The sequence below is a fragment of the Triticum dicoccoides genome, chromosome 7B (assembly GCF_002162155.2).
Source record: "Triticum dicoccoides isolate Atlit2015 ecotype Zavitan chromosome 7B, WEW_v2.0, whole genome shotgun sequence".
Lineage (NCBI taxonomy): Eukaryota > Viridiplantae > Streptophyta > Magnoliopsida > Poales > Poaceae > Triticum > Triticum dicoccoides.
The window spans coordinates 131,134,651-131,148,967 of NC_041393.1; positions in this window are offsets into that span (position 1 = coordinate 131,134,651).

A 14,317-nucleotide genomic window follows, 5' to 3' on the forward strand; every position below is an offset into this window, starting at 1 on the left:
CCTCATGACAACTAAAACCGGATACTTAATAAAACACACCCAGACAAGTTCCACAGACAACCCGGTGATCGCTTTTCCACAGGGCGACGAGGGGAGGATCGCCGGGTAGGATTATGCTATGCGATGCTACTTGGAGGTCTTCAATCTACTCTCTTCTACATGCTGCAAGACGGAGGCTGCCAGAAGCATAGTCTTCGATAGGACTAGCTATCCCCCTCTTATTCTGGCATTCTGCAGTTCAGTCCATCGATATTGCCTCCTTACACATATACACATGCATATGTAGTGTACATCCTTGCTTGCGAGTACTTTGGATGAGTACTCACGGTTGCTTTGCTCCCCCTTTCCCCCCTTTCCTTTCTTTCGGGTTGTCGCAACCAGACGTTGAAGCCCAGGATCCAGACGCCACCATCGATGACGACTCCTTCTACACTGGAGGTGCCTACTACTACGTGCAGGCCGCCGACGACGACCAGGAGTAGTTTAGGAGGATCCCAGGTAGGAGGCCTGCGCCTCTGTCGATCTGTATCCCAGTTTGTGCTAGCCATCTTATGGCAACTTGTTTAACTTATGTCTGTACTCAGATATTGTTGCTTCCGCTGACTTGTTTATGTCGAGCACTTGTATTCGAGCCCTCGAGGCCCCTGGCTTGTAATATGATGCTTATATGACTTGTTTTTACTTTTAGAGTTGTGTTGTGATATCTTCCCGTGAGTCCCTGATCTTGATCGTACACGTTTGCATGCATGATTAGTGTACGATTGAATTGGGGGTGTCACAAGTTGGTATCAGAGCCGACTGCCTGTAGGAATCCCCCTTCCACACTCCTTGGCAGAAGTCGAGTCTAGTCACTACAAAACTTTTACTAACTTGGCTGTGTGCCTTACGGGCCCACGTCGCCATTGGGTCGTAGTAGGATCTTTTATTCCTCGTCTATACTCTGGGATTCTGATCTCTCTTCTACTCGGGTTAAATTATTTTTGCTAACTCTAACACTAGGTTCTCGTAACTACTTCTCCCGGAGAGCCCCTCACTCCAGATGATTGCTTGGTGCACCGAAGGATTCCAAAGATACACTCTGATTTTCTCTCAAGACTTTGTGCCTTTGCTTTTTCAATTCCCTACCACCGAAATATCCCTATGGATAAATACATACATCTGTCGTTCTTACTTTTATCCCCAGTTGATCTGTCTCTCTATTGATATGAGAATACCTTGTGTCTACTGCCTTGCAGTTCTAAGCGACCTGAATACCCCTACGGATAATTCTTGCACCTATTGAGTATCCGTTCACCCCCAGTAGATTCAGGTATTTCACAATTTTTTTTCGAAATACCATTCTTTCTTTTAAAAATCCTCATCATCCTAATGCTCTTGAAATTCTTGCTTGCTAGCATTATGATTAATCCCATAAGTGTGGTAATCTTATTGGCATCCTATGCCATCATTATTTTGAGTCCGCTAATTATATATGTTGCGAATGCTCGCATCCCTCAATCGGGTCCTAGAATACAACCTTCCAGCTCAGACGTCATTTTAAAGATGAGCTGGATCTCGACCAATCAAATTGCCATTGATTGTACCCCTAAGCCTACTCAACTTATCCACCCTTAATTAGAGCGTTTACTTCTGATCCCATGAATTGGAAATCCTAGTCCCTTTGCATTTGAGCTTTGAATTAGTCAGTTGTTCCAATGATCCAATGCCTTTGCATTGTTTCTTCCTCTGGTTGTGTGCCGATGCTCACATCAGCTCCATTATGGACCGTTTGATACTTTGTTGAATTATCATCCGACGGTGTCCTTTATATACAAAAACCTCGAGAAGTTCTTTCCTCGATACATAATGCCTTCGGTAAATTGTATCCTCTGACTTGTCGAACATGCTCTGCTTTTGAGCTTGTGTTATTTACTACTGAAGTTTGTGGTATGTGTTCCTAAGAGGTCCTGATGGGTTGAACCTATGCCTTTTCTAATCTACGTGAACCCGGAAACTACTACGGGTCATACTCTACTGATGTTATGTCAAATAAAATTTCAACACTACAACTTCGTCGAAGGCGAGAAGTAAGTGAAAGGTTATGCATTGAAGAAGTGGGAGTCGACCTTGAACTTTGTGTTCATGCCCATGGACACGATGTAGATCTTATCATTAAAGCTTCTCTTAAATTAATTATTCCCTTGGTATAAGTTCTTATATTTGGGATCCGGCCTTTTGCAATCGTGGTTCCGACCATGTTCTCCTTTAAATACCTTTTCTCGTGCAAGTTTAAGCACTTGTCTTCTGCAGAGAAATACCCTAGTCCAACCTCTATTTTGATCTACCTTTGAGTATTACCCCCTGGTATCTCGAGGATATCAACCGATTGCACTACATCTTACGCATTTCCGATGAAGTAGTGCCTTTCCCCGTCATAGTCATTCCACGGGTTCTGGGTTGTCATCAACCGAGAACATAGATAAGTGAATCGATTCCACGCTCTGATACGATAACTCTAAGTAATTTTCATTGCTTATGAGTTTGATAATCCTTCAGTTCATTCCTAGCCTGATTGGCTATATCCTTACCGTGCTAAATTTTAACTATGCTACCTGGTCCTTCTTCCCGGAGCACAACTTTCGATGATGAGCTAAGCTTACGCCGATTTCCTCGTCTTATCGTTCCATCTTGAACGACAATCTTGAATTCGAGTTTGTGTCGTACTCATGGTCCCAAGAACATTTCGCTTCATCATTCCTTTGACTTGATGTCATCGTCGATCGATTACATCTTCATGAAACTTCTCGACAACTATGTCGTGATCATCATGAACATTCTGAGCTCTTCCAAGATATCAGTTGAATTCATGATGAGAAATACCATCCTTGCCCTCGCTGATTTGTGTTGTCATCGACCACTTTATTGCCTTCCCTCCAACCCAAACTTGTTCATGTCCTGGGTTATACCTTGACTTCCTTTCTATCCAACATTTGTTCTTCTTTAGCTTGGAGTGTTACCATCTTTTATCTCAAGAATGTTGTTAGAATTTCACCACCTCTTAAGAAATTCTTGGTATAGTGATGCTTCTTGCCATCACCATTCTTTTCATGGCCCCCGTGTTGAGTGAACTATGTTGTGAGAATTTGATATCTCTAGCAACCCTATTGATTCAATGTTAATGCACAATAATTCCAATTTGGTGTGCTGGTTGCTAAATTGCCATTCTGATGTTAGTCGTGCAACCCAGCCCGCATTTCAAGTGCACCTTTCAACCAATGTTTAACTGTGGATGTTTTCCTCGAACATACATCATTATATTATACCATTTGATCTGACAAATATTATCTCCTTGTTCACATAATTGTGGAAATCCATCTTGTTGGAATTCTTGATAAATTTTCGCCGAGTCCATTAGCCACACCCTCGTCTTCTTCTTGGTCTCTTATTTCGGAACTTGCTTCCATAGTTCATTTCCCGAGAATCTTGCAATGCCATCTCATCGAATTAGGTTGCTCCTTTTTCTTCTCAGGCATCCTAAGTCTGAGTTACCTTGACGCCAATCGAAATTGAACCTCCATCAGATATGATGGTTAGATTATAGTTTCCAAGAGTTATAAAGGTCCTTATATGACCTGGTAAGGTGATGTCATGCCTAGCACACGTGGCCGGAGGACCCGTTGTTATAGTTCTTCCTTTTAGCAAGGTTAGCAATTCTTCCATGAGGAAATTGTAAGGCTTATTCTATAAGATGTCCCTGATGGATCTCTTGTGTATCCAAATTCTGACCTTTGCTTGCGGACCATGTCAATGCTATCTCGAAGCATGTTCGTGGTACTCCAAGCTTCAATAAAGAACATTGGAAGCACAATGCTAAATTTTATTTATCTATTATACAAGCACCGTTGTATGGGTAATGTCCTGAAATTTCTCTCCCCTTACCTAAAGAGTTTTCTACATTATCTTGTCATGGATATCGTGCTCTGCTTGTCCTTGGGAAGGATATACCCATGAAATATGTGTTTAAACACATTTTCCTTTCCATTGTTCTGTTTAATCTAGAAATCACATTTTCCTTTCCATGGTTTTGTTTGACCTTTCTTGGGAATTATATGATCTAAGCAGAAATAATTCCCACCATATGCAAACACCTCGAAGTACAACTCTGTCAGTGAGACCCTGTTACTATTGTTGATGATCTTCCGGTAGCCATCGATGGACGAGAACTTTGCCTATTGGTCTGCCTTGTTAAACGAGCAGGAAAATGGTTCTCTTCGTCCCTCGCCCTTGGTACCGACGTTGTTGCTGACATATAACTGACAAGCTACCGTCTGACATGCCTTGCTATCATGACTGTGCAAGATGTCACCACCCTTCCTACTTTCAACCCACATGGTGGGCCCATAACCCACAGGTCCACTGGATCGAAACCTGACTCTCATGTACACCCCCTGTTCCTAAGGTTGTTCCTCGCGCGTGGTCTCGTATGTAATTCACGAGCCACCTTCAGGTCTGATATCGGACACAATACTTATTCCCGTTGCTTTGACCCTTTCACGCCCTATAACAGGCATCAGACGATTTCCTGCCCGCTCGAAACTTCCCAGGATACCTCCTTACTTTGATCTCGATATTTTCTTAAGTTTCGATTCGAGAGTTACTTTCCGCCACCTTCCTCGATGTTGTCGACCCGATAGTCAACCTTGCCGACGTCCGTTCTCCCAGAATGCCCACCCTTTATTCTTTCGTAAGTACGATGGAGTTCCTGAAGAAAGGACACCGACTTCATCATGATGACCTGAAGCAGAGAAATGAAGACACCAATGTATTGGACCGGCCTCGTCGAGAAGAGCAAGCCAGGATGAGAAGACCCGCTAGATTCGTTACCAAACCTTCCCCCCTTTCACTACCTCTTAAATCTCGGGACGAGATTTCTTATAGTGGAGGAGAATTGTGACGCCCGGATAATTAAGCTACAGCAACCATCTACTAATGATGCCATGTCACCTCGATTACTGATGCTAATCTCGCGTTAGTTCGAAATCGATTCAAATTCAAATTTAAAATCAAGCAAACAATAAAAGTTTTCAAATATTAAAACTAAAATGGTCAGGGTGAGCCAAATAATGCATAGGTAAGTATGGTGGAGAAACCACATTTTTAGAAAAGGTTTAATACTCTAAAAATATTTTAAACACTAGCAAAAACAATTAGTTAAATGCCTTTTACAATTAATAAAATATTAAACTATTTTATTTTTGTCACGAAACTCTTTTGTGGCATTGGGGTATGTTGAAACACTAAAGTATATGCTAATTATATATTTTTATACAAAATTAAAACACATTGTAAATTAAAAGAAAATAAATATAAAGAAAAGGGAATAACGAAAAACAACACCTGAAAAAAAGAGAAAAGGCCTTCCCCAGCTGGGCCGACCCAGCTGGCCACCAGGCCAAGCCCAGCCGGCCTCCCCCACTGGCCCAACCGGCCGCCCCCATTCCCCTTATCTCCCCCGATACCCTAACCCACCCCACGACCCCCACTCCCTCGTTCCCTCCCCCTCCCAATCCGATCTAGATCGGGGGAATGACCCCGACTCCCGGAATGAACCACGTTGCCACGCCCCACCCTCGTCGCCGTTGCCCCCTTCATCCCCGTCTTCTAGCTCCGTGGCCGGATCAACCAAGGCCGCCCGACGCCGCGCCCCGACCCTGTCGCCACCTCCACGACGCCGCCGTGCATCGCCGCCTCGCCGAAGGCCATGTCACCGGAACGCTTCCTCGCCCGCCTGCACCTCGTCACCGCATCACCTCGTCTCCGTCTCCTCCTTGACAACCGCTGCCTTGACCCTACGGCCCACGGTGAGGCTCTGGCCTTATCTCCTCCCTCTCCCCCATCGACGACCGCACCGGAGCTCTGCTTCCCCTCATGCTCCGGCCACCCCCCACTGCTACCGCTTGCCCTGTTGGATGCGCACGGGAGCTAGCGCTTGAACGCCCTCTTCAGTGCGCCAATCCATCGCCGGACGGCAAGTCCCGACCCAATCCGCCCGCTCACCGCTAACCCCTGCCGCTGCTCCTTGCTGCCATCGCCGTGCCCAGCCACCACTGCCATAGCCCCGCGGCGCGGTTCCCCCTGTAGCTTGCCGCACTTCTGGCACCCTCATGCTGGCGCACCCGTGCCCCATCCCCAGCCGCCACGGCCGGCCGTCCCGCCCGCTCGTGCCCCGGCCATCCTCGGTTACGTGCACCCGCCTGGCGCTCCTCCCGAACCCCCCCTCACTGGCTGCCGCTCCGCCGCGCCCTTACAGTGGCTCTAGCCGCCGGCGCCGGTGTGCGTCGTGCGTGCCTAGTGCCCTCTCGTGCTCGTGCCAGTTCAGGCGCTCACGCCACTGCCCGCTAGTGTCCGCCCCGCTTGGCCCCGATGGGCCACTGCCAGGGGGCCCCACGCCCCTTTTGATTAAAATGAAAATGCAAATTAATAATAATAATAATAATAAAATAAATGAACAATAATTTAATTAATTAATTAATTAATTAAGAATTAATTAACTTAATTAATTTTGATTAATTAAACTAAACAACTAATTAATCATGATTAGTTAGTCTAGTCAATGACGAACGGGACCCACTGGTCGGGTTGACCAGTCAACCCCTGTTGACTACTGACATCAGCATGACATCATGCTGATGTCATAAATACAATTTCGAATTAATTTAAATAATTAATTAAATTCTAGAAATTAATAAATTCTTTTGAAAACCATATCTTTTAATCTGTAGCTCGGATGGAAAAACTTTGTACATGAAAGTTGCTTAGAACGACGAGACGAATCCGGCTACGCAACCTGTTCGTCCGCCACACATCCCTAACATACCGAACTCACAACTTTCCCCCTCCGGTTCATTTGTCCGAAAACGCGAAACACCGGGAATACTTTCCCGGATGTTTCCTTCCTTCGTCGGTATCACCTCCTACCACGTTAGGGCACACCTAGCACCGCGGATTGTCTTGTCATGCACCGTCATGCTTATGTTTGCATTATATTTATTGTTTCTTCCCCCTCTTCTCTCATTAGACACCGAGACCGATGCTGCTGCTACCCAGTACGACTATGTTGTTGACGACCCCTCCTTCTCGGCTGAGCTTCCAGGCAAGCCCCCCCTTGATCACCAGATATCGCCTATTCTTCTCTATACTGCTTGCATTAGAGTAGTGTAGCATGTTATTATTCAGTTACTCCTATTCTGTTGCATAGGCTGTCATTGTTGCTATAGTCGTTGATACCTTTCCTGCAATCCTAAATGCTTAGTATAGGATGCTAGTTTATCATCATTGGCCCTACATTCTTGTCAGTCTGCCTTGCTATACTATCGGGCCGTGATCACTTGGGAGGTGATCACGGGTTTGTACTATACATATATACATACTATACAGATGGTGACTAAAGTCGGGTCAGCTCGTTGAGTACCCGCAAGTGATTTCGATGTGGGGGCTGGAAGGACAGGTGGCTCCATCCCGGTAGAGGTGGGCCTGGGTTCCCGACGACCCCCGACTGTTACTATGTGGCGGAGCGAGGGGGCAGGTTGAGACCACCTAGGAGAGAGGTGGGCTTGGCCCTGGTCGGCGTCCGCGGTTACTTCAAAATAACATGCTTAACGAGATCTTGGTATTTGATCTGAGTCTGGCTACTGGCCTATATGCACTAACCAACTACGCGGGAAAGATATGGGCACTCGACGTCGTGGTGTCAGCTGAAGCCTTCTTGACGTCAGCGACGGAGCAGCGCGCGCCGGGTTGGACTGCGTAATGCAACTTCCTTTCTAATGGAGGTTGCTAGGTCTGCTCACCGGCCGCCCACGCAACATGCAGGTGTGCAATGGGCGATGGGCCCTGACCCCTGCGCGCATAGGATTTAGACCGGCGTGCTGACCTCTCTATTGTGCCTAGGTGGGGCTGCGACGTGTTGGTCTTCCGAGGCCGGGCATGACCCAGGAAAGTGTGTCCGGCCAAATGGGATAGAGCGTGTTGGGTTATGTGGTGCACCGCTGCAGGGAAGTTTATCTATTCGAATAGCCGTGTCCCTCGGTAAAAGGACGACCCAGAGTTGTACCTTGACCTTATGACAACTAGAACCGGATACTTAATAAAACACACCCAGACAAGTTCCACAGACAACCCGGTGATCGCTTTTCCACAGGGCGACGAGGAGAGGATCGCTGGGTAGGATTATGCTATGCGATGCTACTTGGAGGTCTTCAATCTACTCTCTTCTACATGCTGCAAGACGGAGGCTGCCAGAAGCGTAGTCTTCGATAGGACTAGCTATCCCCCTCTTATTCTGGCATTCTGCAGTTCAGTCCACCGATATTGCCTCTTTACACATATATCCATGCATATGTAGTGTAGATCCTTGCTTGCGAGTACTTTAGATGAGTACTCACGGTTGCTTTGCTCCCCCCTTTTCCCCTTTCCTTTCTTTCGGGTTGCCGCAACCAGATGTTGGAGCCAAGGATCCAGACGCCACCGTCGATGACGACTCCTTCTACACTGGAGGTGTCTACTACTACGTGCAGGCCGCCAACGACGACCAGGAGTAGTTTAGGAGGATCCCAGGCAGGAGGCCTGCGCCTCTTTCGATCTGTATCCCAGTTTGTGCTAGCCATCTTATGGCAACTTGTTTAACTTATGTATGTACTCAGATATTGTTGCTTCCGCTGACTTGTTTATGTCGAGCACTTGTATTCGAGCCCTCGGGGCCCCTGGCTTGTAATATGATGCTTATATGACTTGTTTTTACTTTTAGAGTTGTGTTGTGATATCTTCCCGTGAGTCCCTGATCCTTATCGTACACGTTTGCGTGCATGATTAGTGTATGATTGAATCGGGGGCGTCACAAGTTGGTATTAGAGCCGACTGCCTGTAGGAATCCCCCTTCCACACTCCTTGGCCGAAGTCGAGTCTAGTCACTACAAAACTTTTACTAACTTGGCTGTGTGCCTTACGGGCCCACGTCACCATTGGGTGGTAGTAGGATCTTTTATTCCTCGTCTATACTCTGGGATTCTGATCTCTCTTCTACTCGGGTTAAATTATTTTTGCTAACTCTAACACTAGGTTCTCGTAACTACTTCTCCCGGAGAGCCTCTCACTCTAGATGATTGCTTGGTGCACCGAAGAATTCCAAAGATACACTCTAATTTTCTCTCGAAACTTTGTGCATGTTGCTTTTGCAATTCCCTACCACCGAAATATCCCTATGGATAAATACATACATCTGTCGTTCTTACTTTTATCCCCAGCTGATCTGGCTCTCTATTGATATGAGGATACCTTGTGTCTACTGCCTTGTAGTTCTAAGCCACCTGAATGCCCCTACGGATAATTCTTGCACCTATTGAGTATCCGCTCACCCCTAGTTGATTCAGGTATTTCACAACAGTTTTCGAAATACCATTCGTTCTTTTGAAAATCCTCATCATCCTAATGCTCTTGAAATTCTTGCTTGCTAGCATTATGATTAATCCCATAAGTCTGGTAATCTTATTGGCATCCTCTGCCATCATTATTTTGAGTCCGCTGATTATATATGTTGCGAATGCTCGCAGCCCTCAATTGGGTCCTAGAATTCACCCTTCCGGCTCAGAGGTCATTTTAAAGATGAGCTGGATCTCGACCAATCAAATTGCCATTGATTGTACCCCTAAGCCTACTCAACTTATCCACCCTTAATTAGAGCATTTACTTCTAATCCCATGAATTGGAAATCTTAGTCCCTTTGTATTTGAGCTTTGAATTAGTCAGTTGTTCCTATGATCCAATGCCTTTGCATTGTTTCTTCCTCTGGTTGTGTGCCGATGCTCACATCAGCTCCATTATGGACCGTTTGATACTTTGTTGAATTATCATCCGACAGTGTCCTTTATATACAAAAACCTTGAGAAGTTCTTTCCTCGATACATAATGCCTTCGGTAAATTGTATCCTCTGACTTGTCGAACATGCTCTGCTTTTGAGCTTGTGTTATTTACTACTGAAGTTTGTGGTATGTGTTCCTAAGAGGTCCTGATGGGTTGAACCTATGCCTTTTCTAATCTATGTGAACCCGGAAACTACTACAGGTCATACTCTACTGATGTTATGTCAAATAAAATTTCAACACTACAACTTCGTCGAAGGCGAGAAGTAAGTGAAAGGTTATGCATTGAAGAAGTGGGAGTCGACCTTGAACTTTGTGTTCATGCCCATGGACACGATGTAGATCTTATCATTAAAGCTTCTCTTAAATTAATTATTCCCTTGGTATAAGTTCTTATATTTGGGATCCGGCCTTTTGCAATCGTGGTTCCGACCATGTTCTCCTTTAAATAACTTTTCTCATGCAAGTTTAAGCACTTGTCTTCTGCAGAGCAATACCCTAGTCCAACCTCTATTTTGATCTACCTTTGAGTATTACCCCCTGGTATCTCGAGGATATCAACCGATTGCACTACATCTTACGCATTTCCGATGAAGTAGTGCCTTTCCCCGTCATAGTCATTCCACGGGTTCTGGGTTGTCATCAACCGAGAACATCGATAAGTGAATCGATTCCGCGCTCTGATATGATAACTCTAAGTAATTTTCATTGCTTATGAGTTTGATAATCCTTCAGTTCATTCCTAGCCTGATTGGCTATATCCTTACCGTGCTAAAATTTAACTGTGCTACCTGGTCCTTCTTCCCGGAGCACAACTTTCGATGATGAGCTAAGCTTACGCCGATTTCCTCGTCTTATCGTTCCATCTTGAACGACAATCTTGAATTCGAGTTTGTGTCGTACTCATGGTCCCAAGAACATTTCGCTTCATCATTCCTTTGACTTGATGTCATCGTCGATCGATTACATCTTCATGAAACTTCTCGACAACTGTGTCATGATCATCATGAACATTCTGAGCTCTTCTAGGATATCAATTGAATTCATGATGAGAAATACCATCCTTGCCCTCGCTGATTTGTGTTGTCATCGACCACTTTATTGCCTTCCCTCCAACCCAAACTTGTTCATGTCCTGGGTTATACCTTGACTTCCTTGCTATCCAACATTCGTTCTTCTTTAGCTTGGAGTGTTACCATCTTTTATCTCAAGAATGTTGTTAGAATTTCACCACCTCTTAAGAAATTCTTGGTATAGTGATGCTTCTTGCCATCACCATTCTTTTCTTGGCCCCCGTGTTGAGTGAACTCTGGTGTGAGAATTTGATATCTCTAACAACCCTATTGCTTCAAAGCTAATGGACAATAATTCCAATTTGGTGTGTTGGTTGCTAAATCGCCATTCTGATGTTAGTCGGGCAACCCAGCCCACATTTCAAGTGCACCTTTCAACCAATGTTTAACTGTGGATGTTTTCCTTGAACATACATCATTATATTATACCATTTGATCTGACAAATATTATCTCCTTGTTCACATAATTGTGGAAATCCATCTTGTTGGAATTCTTGATAAATTGTCGCTGAGTCCATCAGCCACACCCTCGTCTTCTTCTTGGTCTCTTATTTCGAAACTTGCTTCCATAGTTCATTTCCCGAGAATCTTGCAATGCCATCTCATCGAATTAGGTTGCGCCTTTTTCTTCTCAGGCATCCTAAGTCTGAGTTACCTTGACGCCAATCGAAATTGAACCTCCGTCAGATATGATGGTTGGATTATATTTTCCAAGAGTTATAACATTGGTCCTTATATGACCTGGTAAGGTGATGTCATGCCTAGCACACGTGGCCGGAGGACCCATTGTTATAGTTCTTCCTTTTAGCAAGGTTAGCCATTCTTCCATGAGGAAATTGTAAGGCTTATTCTATAAGATGTCCCTGATGGATCTCTTGTGTATCCAAATTCTGACCTTTGCTTGCGGACCATGTTAATGCTATCTCAAAGCATGTTCGTGGTACTCCAAGCTTCAATAAAGGACATTGGAAGCATAATGCTAAATTTTCTTTATCTATTATCCAAGCACCGTTGTATGGGTAATGTCATGAAATTTCTCTCCCCTTACCTAAAGATTTTTCTACATTATCCTGTCATGGATATCGTGCTCTTCTTGTCCTTGGGAAGGATATACCCCTAAAATATGTGTTTAAACACATTTTCCTTTCCATTGTTCTGTTTAATCTGGAAATCACATTTTCCTTTCCATGGTTTTGTTTGACCTTTCTTGGGATTATATGATCTAAGCAGAAATAATTCCCAGCATATGCAAACACCTCAAAGTACAACTCTGTCAGTGAGACCCTGTTACTATTGTTGATGACATTCCGGTAGCCACCGATGGACGAGAACTTTGCCTATTGGTCCGCCTCATTCAACGAGCAGGAAAATGGTTCTCTTCGTCCCTCGCCCTTGGTACCGACGTTGTTGCTGACATATAACTGACAAGCTACCGTCTGACATGCCTTGCTATCATGACTGTGCAAGATGTCACCACCCTTCCTACTTTCAACCCACATGGTGGGCCCATAATCCACAGGTCCACTGGATCGAAACCTGACTCTCATGTACACCCCTTGTTCCCAAGGTTGTTCCTCGCGCGTGGCCTCGTATGTAATTCACGAGCCACCTTCAGGTCTGATATCGGACACAATACTTATTCCCGTTGCTTTGACCCTTTCACGCCCTATAATAGGCATCGAACGATTTCCTGCCTGTTCGAAACTTCCCAGGATACCTCCTTACTTTGCTCTCGATATTTTCTTAAGTTTCGATTCGAGAGTTACTTTCCGCCACCTTCCTCGATGTTGTCGACCCGATAGTCAACCTTGCCGAGGTCCGTTCTCCCAGAATGCCCACCCTTTATTCTTTCGTAAGTACGATGGAGTTCCTGAAGAAAGGACGCCGACTTCATCATGATGACCTGAAGCAGAGAAATGAAGACACCAATGTGTTGGACCGGCCTCATCGAGAAGAGCAAGCCAGGATGAGAAGACCCGCTAGATTCATTACCAAACCTTCCCCCCTTTCACTACCTCTTAAATCTCGAGACGAGATTTCTTGTAGTGGAGGAGAATTGTGACGCCCGGATAATTAAGCTACAGCAACCATCTACTAATGATGCCACGTCACCTCGATTACTGATGCTAATCTCGCGTTAGTTCGAAACCGATTCAAATTCAAATTCAAAATCAAGCAAACAATAAAAGTTTTCAAATATTAAAACTAAAATGTTCGGGGTGAGCCAAATAATGCATAGGTAAGTATGGTGGAGAAACCACATTTTTAGAAAAGGTTTAATACTCTAAAAATATTTTAAACAATAGCAAAAACAATTAGTTAAATGCCTTTTACAATTAATAAAATATTAAACTATTTTTTTTTGTCACCAAACTCTTTTGTGGCATTGGGGTATGTTGAAACACTAAAGTAGATGCTAATTATATATTTTTATACAAAATTAAAACAAATTGTAAATTAAAAGAAAATAAACATAAAGAAAAGGGAATAGCGAAAAACAAAATCTAAAAGAAAAAAAGGGAAAAGACCTTCCCGAGCTGGGCCGACCCAGCTGGCCACCAGGCCAAGCCCAGCCAGCCTCCCCCACTGGCCCAACCGGCCGCCCCCATTCCCCTTATCTCCCCCGAAACCCTAACCCACCCCACGACCCCCACTCCCTCGTTTCCTCCCCCTCCCGATCCGATCTGGATCGGGGGAACGACCCCGCCGCCCGGAATGAACCACGTCGCCACGCCCCACCCTCGTCGCTGTTGCCCCCTTCATCCCCGTCATCTAGCTCCATGGCCGGATCGACCAAGGCCGCCCCGACGCCACGCCCCGACCCTGTCGCCACCACCACGACGCCGCCGTGCACCGCCACCTCGCCGAAGGCCACGTCGCCGGAACTCTTCCTCGCCCGCCTGCAGCTCGTCACTACATCACTATCGTCTCCGTCTCCTCCTCGACAACCGCTGCCTTGACCCTACGGTCCGCGGTGAGGCTCTGGCCTTATCTCCTCCCTTTCCCTCATCGACGACCGCACCAGAGCTCTGCTCCCCCTCGTGCTCTGGCCAACCCCCACTGCTACCGCTTGCCCTGTTGGATGCGCACGAGAGCCAGCGCTTGAACGCCCTCTTCAGCGCGCCAATCCATCGCCAGACGGCGAGTCCCGGCCCCATCCGCCCACTCACCACCGACCCCTGCTGCCGTCGCCGTGCCCAGCCACCACTGCTACAGCCCCGCGGCGCGGTTCTCCTTGTAGCTCGCCGCACTTCTGGCAACCTCATGTCGGTGCACCCGCACCCCATCTCCGGCCGCCACGGCCGGCCGTCCCACCCGCTCGTGCCCCGGCCATCCTCGGCTGCGTG